Source organism: Camelus dromedarius, chromosome 18, assembly GCF_036321535.1.
Source record: "Camelus dromedarius isolate mCamDro1 chromosome 18, mCamDro1.pat, whole genome shotgun sequence".
NCBI classification, from domain to species: Eukaryota; Metazoa; Chordata; class Mammalia; order Artiodactyla; family Camelidae; genus Camelus; species Camelus dromedarius.
The window spans coordinates 3,746,824-3,755,470 of record NC_087453.1 but is presented as its reverse complement, the minus strand read 5'-3'; positions in this window follow the sequence as shown (position 1 = coordinate 3,755,470).

Here is an 8,647-nt window from a genome sequence, read left to right as displayed (position 1 = left end):
ACAGGAGTGGGTGATGCTGCCCCCTGCCTCAGATACCTTGTCTATGGAATGAGGAAGATGATAATGTAAGGCACTTGAAATGGTACCTGACTCAGAGAAAAGCTCCAAGAAATTCACTTCTCACTGTAGCTTTTACTATGGTCTTGATGCTGGTTTGAAAAGAAAGCTCACGGCTGCTGTAGTGCCTGCCCCAGGGGGACAGAGGGGGGCTTAGTCGCTCGTCTTTGCTACTCGAGGTCCACAGCCCAGAGTGCTGCTCCATGGCTTCACCTTTGCTTGGCAACCACGTGGGGACCATCTCCATCTCTTTCCGCTTCTGAAGGAAAACAGGCTTTCAAAGCCCCCGGTCATCCACAGAATCCCACCTATGAAACTGCTCGGTACCTAAGATGCCATCCTTCCACAGGAATAAAAGGCCAAGCGGGTGGGGGAGGGAGGGAGGATGTTCAAAACTGAGCCTTGCCCCCTGGAAATCCTGCCTCTGAGGTCTCTGGGCCAGTGAGTAGAAATCCTTGCCCCAAATCCCAGCTCTGCTCAGTCCTTGGGGTGGGGGCTGCTCTCTGCCATGGGGGCCGGGCCATGGGGGACTATTTGAAATAGCCAAACACTGTTCTTTTCAACAGGTAAGCAATATGAAAAGCTGTTGTGAAAGCTTGGCCACAGTGACTTTTCAAAATCTGGTGTGCATTTGGCTCTTACAGCATATTGCAACTTGGATACTAAATTTTCATCAGAAGCGCTTGATCTGTATTTAGATTTCACAAAATGTAAAGTGGAAAGCACATAGCCGCGCACCCACCCATTTAAAGTTGTTCCAAACAAACTTTAACGTTTTCCGATAACTGAGTCAAGTGTTCATTTTTAAAATTTTTCATTTTAATGAAGTGAAATGAAACATCTGTGCCTCACCCGCAGGAGCCGTATTTCAAAGGCTCCAAAGCCACACGTGGCTGGTGGTGGCTGTTGCACGGGGTGGTGCAGATGGAGACCGTTTCCCCCATCATCCCGGCAGGTTCTGCTTCCTGGACAGTGCAGCTCTAGAAGAGTGCCCTGTGGAGCCCGGTGGAGATGCAGACCCTGACCCGCCATGTGGGGGAGGGGGCGGGGTGGCCGAGAGTTTGCATTCCTGACAAGCTCCCAGCCAGGACCAGGTTCAGAGCAGGGATGCACAGAAGAGCAGGAGAGAACTTCAGAAGAGGGGCTCTGGAAGTAAGCTTACATCCAGTTCTGGCCCTGTGATGATTAAGCCTTGCCAAGTTCTGAGAGGACTTCTAGCAAATTCTTGAACCCGAGAGTGGCCCTGGAGACCCCCAAGAGGTGCAGACCTTACACAGATCCATCGTCCACCTGGTCATTGGTTTCCTCCTCAAACTGAGGGAGAGGGACAAAAAAGTCTCCTCGGTCCTTCCAAGGACATCTGCACTTAAATCTCATGCATGTGTGTGAGTGTGAGTGCACGTGTGTTTCAGCTAAAAGGATGAATCCCTAATGGTGGAATCTCAGGCACTGGATATGGGTGTCTGGGGAGCTTTGGCTGCCCAGGAAGGGTACCTCCCCAGGCCCTGCTCCAAGGGCCGTGCCCCAGAGAGTGGACATCAAAACTCATTCCTTTGCACATGCTCGGTCCTCACCCTCCAGCAGACAGCTCCTCTCGGTACTTCCTGAGTAGCTATCACAGGCCTGGCCTTGTTCTGGTGCTGCAGACTCAAAGGTAAGCAGACGATGCTGCTGCCTGAGGGAGCCACATTCTCCTGGGAGGGGGTCCTGATGCCTTTCAGCCTTAAGATGTGCTGACCAGGCTGGCAGGGTTGAGCATTTTTAACTTTGAGGAACTCTGCATTTCTCTTTTTCTTGCACCCTGTGAACCCAGCATCTTGTGGAGCACAGCAGGGAAAGGCGAGAGGGGCTTGAAGTGGGGGGCAGGCGGGGACACCTCAAGACTGAGTGCGGAGGACAAGGAGGGTTGGGAGGCCTCTGGGGAAAAGGAGTGGGGTCCCGGGAGCCAGGCGTCATCCCCAGTGAGGGCGTTCTGGGGGATAAGACAGAAATAGCCCCAGAAGCACATTCTTTAAAAATTTGTGAAAAAGTGGCTAAAAGAGCAGATTAGGGACCCAAGGGCGGGACAAAGGACTGTCCTTTTCATCGTGAGCATATGGAACTCTTTGGCTTTTAAATTATGCACATGCATTACTTTGAGGAAAAATAAAAAGTTAGAGCATTTCCTTCATTCCTGCAATCAGAGCACGAGGTTCCGAGAGGCTGTGATTCGGGCACGAGTTAGGTCGGGTTCGTCCGTAGGTCATGACTTGCAGGATGGAGAGACCATCAATTGTGCGTACTCAGCAGTTAAGAAGAATGAGGTAGAGCTGATGGAGTGACGTGGAAAGGCGTCCACAGTACCATCGGGTGGCCTGGAGAGAAAGGCCATCTGCAGGACCCCCACGTGGTGCCCACGTGGCTCACAGGAAGTGCTCGGTGCTTCCCGGAAGAGAGGTGCTTCCCGGAAGAGGGGGGAAGAGGTGCTCAGGGGTCCATGCGGCGCGGAAGGGCACAGGCTGCCCCTCCTGGCCCTGTCCTGGGCCCAGCTGGGGCACTGGGGATGCATCCCCAGCCGGGTGGTGGCCTAATTGGGGTTTCAGGAGGAGAAAGGAAGTGGCTGCCTCTTCTCCTTCCGATGACCCATCCCCGTGAGCTGTGGGCCCCTTGCTGCTGGTCTCCTTTGTGGTAGAACTCACAGCCATTCTGTGTCTCGCCTGGCCACGTGGGACCCCACGGTGGGGCCACGTGGGTGTGTGGCTCAGACCCATCACCGTCTAGAATCATGTGACCTCCCCGTGCGTGGGGGCGCACAGACAGGCCCCTCCAGAGGCCAGGCCCACTCCCCCGGGACGTGGGCTTGACCAGGACAGAGAGGGAGCTTCTCACAAGGCTGGACGTGCTCAATTCAAAGGGTGGTCCTTGCAGGCAGTGGGACCTGTGTCCTGAGTGCCTGGGAGGCGCTCCACACACTGTGGCCCAGTGAGACTCCGCCCTCCTTGCTCATGTCGCCCTCAGGGATTCCAAATGCTCTTCCTTTTTATGAGAAATGGCCTTAGAAGGTGACTGCTTCTGAATGGCCTTTCTTGATGAAATAAAAAGTGGCGATCTCCCCTCTAATTTTTTTCTTTTTACTGATCTCTAAAATCCCAAAGGGAGGGGAGGGGTGATGCAGGTGGCAGTTCCTTAAATGAACAGTAAGAACCATCTCCCAATGTTGTTACTTTACTGGGAGGGAGTACCCCTAAAACACCTGGAAACAGTCCCCATTTACCCATCTCTCCTGTTGCCTACAGAGGACTTTCTGACACGGATGCCTCTGTGAGCCCCCACCCGCTTTGTAAAACAAGGCATCAAAAAGTATTTGACATCAATCCCCAGGAAGACACTGAGGAAATTCTCAGGTTGGAGCCAACACACAGAAAAAGGCTTTTTCTTTTTTTAAGGCTGGACAATGGAACCTATAGGTTGCATGTATAATTTTGTTCACTTCCCGATCCACCTGCGTTCCATGGGGGGGCTGGCCTACACCTTGGGGAGCCGGCCAAGGTGTGGGGAGCAGCGGGATCAGCAGCGGACGTGCGCCAGGTGGACCATTGAGAACCCACCGTCCTGAATAAAACCGCTGAAGGAGGGGGAAGAAAAGTGAGCTGGGTGTGCGGTGCAGCGGCAGCCCCGTGGTGGAGAGGAAGGCAGGGGAGAGCGCAGGGAACGGATATGCTGGAATTTCATTAAGAGGGTCTTGAAAATCAACCTGTCAGGGTTGGATGCTTGTTCTTTCCAAGTGGTTTTTGAATTCTCGGTTTTTTTTTTAAAGGAAATAAATAATTCTATAGATTCTTCTCCCCAATCAGTTGCCTGCTTTTGAAATTAACCATTTCCCTGGCTCTCTCTCTGATTGGGATCATGTCCCCCCTCGGTCTTTCTGAAGTGCTATTGTGCCGGGCGTGATTCGCTCAGCCACACACAATGTAACTTTGAAATGTGATGGAAAAAAAATTAGCATTTCCAGTGAACTAGAAAGAATGCATCTGATTTCAAAATGTGTACTTAAAAAAAGGAAAAAAAGCACCCGAATTGATTCTACCAACTCTAGGGCTTATTCTGCCAAGCCAAATCTGAAATGCATTTGTGCAGAGGGACAACTTTAGTTTTGATTTTTTAGAGGAAGGAGAAATAAAGATCTAGGCACAGGGAGGGGGAATAAAAGCATCTTGAGGATTTCATATAACTTGGATTAATCAAAGCTCCTGCTTTTAAGCTGTGTGCCCCTACAGAGGAGTGAATTAATGAGCAATTTATGCAATGAATACATTTTTTTCTTTAATTATCTAGGTATTTCAGACGAACGTGCTTCTTCTGACTTGAATTCTCCAGACACTTCTCTGAAATTTTAGCTTCACTTTGCATGTATAATTACAGCCTCAAGTTGTTAGGAGAGCAGGTCTCAAGGTGGTAGAAAACTTATCTGGCCCCCCACCCTCATGCAAATCAAGTCAGCTGCTCACCACTCAATCTCAGCTGTCCCCTGAATCCCCTGGAACGAAGAATCCATTTTGGAATTACCCGTAGGCTGGTGTGCTGTGTGGGAGCCAGTGGGCGGTTCATCCAGATAGAGGCCTTCGACCCCTTGCTGGAGCCTCAGAGCCAGCGGGTCTGGGGCAGGGCCTGGGAACCTGCACGGGTCAAGGTCCCTGTAGCAGAGTGGCCAAGCCCCCTGCTCCCTTACTCACACACATGGTGAGAAGGAAAGGCTAAATGAGTCAAGTTGGCTTATCGGCTGCCTTTCAAGGGCAATCTGTAACCCCAAGGCCAGAGCTAATGGCTGAGAAGATGGATTTTGGCTCTCAGAGCACACACTCAGTTGCAATTTGGATTCCCTAAAAATTGGTGGGGGGAGAGGAAACCTGTGGAAACAGGCTGAGTTTACAGCCTGGGCTGTCTTGCAGGTCCCTAACCACACTGGGCCTGGTCAGGCCTGCCTCCGGGAAATGGGGACGGGCCGGCGGCACCAGGTGGTAGAATTCCCAGGCTTGGGCCTGTAGCATGTCCAGGTCAGTCTCACCTGCCCCGCAGCTTTATCAAAATGGACAGCCGGGTTGCTAGAAACAATAGAAGGGAACCGCCAAGCAGGTGCCTCCTGCCTGTCCTCTCCTGGCGCCCTCCCCCGACCAAGCCCCCTTCTTGAGCCAGAGGAAGGTGTCCGGGAGGGAGGCGGTGCCGTCCAACCAGATCCGAAAGTACTCGGTCAGTGGCAAAAATCAGTCCCGTCCTCCGGCCTCTCCCCTCTGCTCCACCCCTGCCCCTCCACCACCACCCTCCAGGCTGAATCAGGAGGCCCCACCATTGATCCCCAGGCTCATTTTTCCACTTTGCCCCACTCGGGAGTACAGGAGGGGTTCTGCTTCTGAGACGGGCTGGGATGGATGCCCCCGGCTGGCCTATCTCTTCTCTCCCCGACCTGAGAACTTTCGGGAACCAGAAGCTTCAAGTTCAGGAGAGTACCACACTGGCTGCCTGTCCACTAGCACTGGGGTCGCAGCCTCAGAGCCTCGGCGGCTTCCTGGCTTGGATGATTATTTTCTCATCAGTTCCATTCTCATTCACCTGCAGCCATCCTTAGACATAGGATATAAAATGCACATCTCTCGGTACATAAGCTACCCCGGGCCCACGGCCTTCCAGAAACTTCTCCACAGACCAGCCAGAAACTCTAGTTCTCCAGGAACCTGCCTTTCCCAAACTCAAGCCTAACTCAAAGTTGGGCAGAGGGGTTAACTAGGCTTTCTAGAGGAACATACTAACCAGTGGGGGAGATGACCCGGGCTTGTGCGCAAGAACCCGGGCTGTCCCCAGCTCCAAATGAGCAGGCACTTTGGGTATTTTGAGGGCAAACCGGAGAGCTGGGGGCCTGTGAGATGCGCCTCTGTGTAGTAGTGAGCCCACTGGGCACCCTCAGCCCCCTCTGCTGGAATTCCCTTTGCCCAAGGCAGGACAAACCATTCTGAACTTCTTCAGAACCCTTCGAGTGTTCCCGCCACGTGAGTTAGAGCTCACTTACATTTAAATAGCCCGCCAAACAATATTGTCATCTCGTTTGTTAACCAGGTTTTAGATCTTCTGAAGGGAGGTTTATCCCAGGACCCGTCTCTGGCCCTATCTGTCTGCAAGCTCTCTGAGAATGGGCTGCAGGCAAGTGTTGATCCAGCCAAATCCTGGAGCTCTTTAGGCTTTCCTCATCAGCTTAGGATTTGTGGGTCTTCAGGCATAACTGACATCAGAGAATGGACAACACATTCTAAAACAGAACAGAAAATACATTCTAGGATGGAATAGATAGTGAAGGTCTTCGTCTCTGAACAGAGGTGGACAGACCCAGCAAAGGAGCAGGATGTACCTTGGGGAGCCTCCCCCACCCACCTAATTACAGGACACCTGGACTTGCTTTTCAGCATGGTATTTGAAAGCTCACTGCAAATACCTTTTTGGTTTTTTTTTTTTGTTGTTTGTTTGTTTGTTTTATCTTTTCTTGATCATATCGAGTGAGGGACTCCAACAGGTCAGGTCTTGAAAGTAAAGTGGATTTGCAGAGGAGAAGGGGAGATGCTGTGCAGAGCTGGGCACTCCAAATTTCAGCCCTCAGGATTCTAGCTCTGTGGTTTGTACACACCTGCAGGCTTAGCTGTGCTCTTATTTACTTAATATTGTTTTGCTCTTGCATTATTGAAATCAATTGTTTGAAAGGGAACTTCCAAACCACCACAGTGAAGGGAAAAATCTATATCACTTGCCACACATAGGAAATATCCCTAAAAACAAGGCCATGCTTACCAGCGCATGACCGACCACGTATCAGCCAGAATTCCCACCGCTTTGCCTGGGGAGGGGGCTTCAGGGACAAGAGTAGCCCACGGCTGGAGGGGGTCGTCCGCATATTCTGATTCCGAAGACACCAAAGGATCACAGGGTTTGTTAGCAAAGCAAAGAATCTCAGAAAACAGTTGCAAAATGGAAAATCCCAAGACCCAGAGAGGGGCCCAGGTGATACAGCGGAGTCTGTTTCACAGGAACTCATCATCCTTCCCCCGGGGGGTGTTTTCCACAGCGCATTGGCACGGTGTGGGTGGGGGTGGGGGTGCTGCGTGTGTGTGTGTGTGTGTGTGTGCTGCTTTTAAGGAAATTTAATTGTATGTACTTATTCCTGAGCACTCATTTCTGGTTCAAAAATCAAAACAGAGAAAAGGGTGTGCAGGGAGGTGTCCTGTGGCCACTCTCTCCGCCCCCCGCCCCCGTCCCCCTCTCAGGAACCAGTCCGCCCAGGGACGCACTAGGTATATACGAGCCAATGCACGCGTGTCTATTTCTTCCTTTTTTTTTTTTTTTTAATAAATACAGATGGCAGCATACTATAAACATTGTTCTCCACCGTGATTCAACAATGCGGTGTGGATGACGCATCTCCTCCCACTATACAGTAAGCCTCCCGGCCTGGTTTTGGCGCTACGTGGTAATTGCAAGGAAGGGATGGGGTTATTTAACCGGTCCTCTATGGCCGGTAGCTACGTTGTTTCCAGTCTGTTGCTATTACCAACCGCTCCTCGATGAATAAACCTGTATATTCATCACCGCCAGCCGAAGCCAGGACAGCAGCAGGACAAATTCCTGGCAGTGCAATTAGCATGTCTTTTAGAATGCTGTTTCACAGGTGTTCGCCATGTGCCGGTCCCCGTGGGATGGAGGCCTGGGCCGAGGGGGTCAAGACTGGGGACATGAGCTCCCAAGAGCTGCTTTTTATTTTCTTCATTTCAAGAAAATACCTCTCCCAGCCTCAGTCTTTAGGGGAATTGGAAAAAAAAAAAAAAAAAGAGTATCAGTCAATTTGAGCTGCACACCCCCTGACTGGGTTCTCTATGAATTATGGATTTTTAAAAAGACAGGAAGGGAGGTGAGATATTGAATTTCCAAACTGGTTTTTATCATACTCAATTTAAAGTTCATCTTCTGACGCTGATTTAGGTGCCGGAGAGCAACGTGCCCGTGGTCCCGCATCTCAGGGCCCCCTCCCAGTCAGTGGTGGGGGGGTGCTTTGTGCAAGCTTGGCTTCACTCTGTGGTCGTTCTGCTGGAGCACAGCCTGCCTGCCCATCAGGATTTGTAGGAAAACCGCAGCCCCCGGCCTCACCACCTCCTAGTGGGACTTGTCCAGAGGACTCAGGGGCTCCCAGACCACCACGGGTCCTGCCTGGGTGAAGGGAGGCCACAAAGGGAAGCCTTTTGAGGATGGAAAACATAGACAGTGACTCAGAAATGCAGCAGATCAGCGTCCCGAGTCGGGAGCCTACGCTATGGCTCTGAGGCCCTCTGGTTAAGGCACCAGGTGTGCCCAGCCAGTGGCTCTGCACCAGCCGTGACCTTGACACTCCCCCACTGGACCACTTGGCCTTGACTGAAGACCTTTTGGCTTGTCATGACTTGGGGAAGGGCGGTGCTTTTAGCATCCCATGGGTGGAGGCTGGGGAGATTGCTAACCATCCTACAGTGTCTCTGCCACCCCCCAGCAGACAATTAGCCCACCCCAAATGTCCATAGGGCCCTGGCTGAGAAACCCAGCC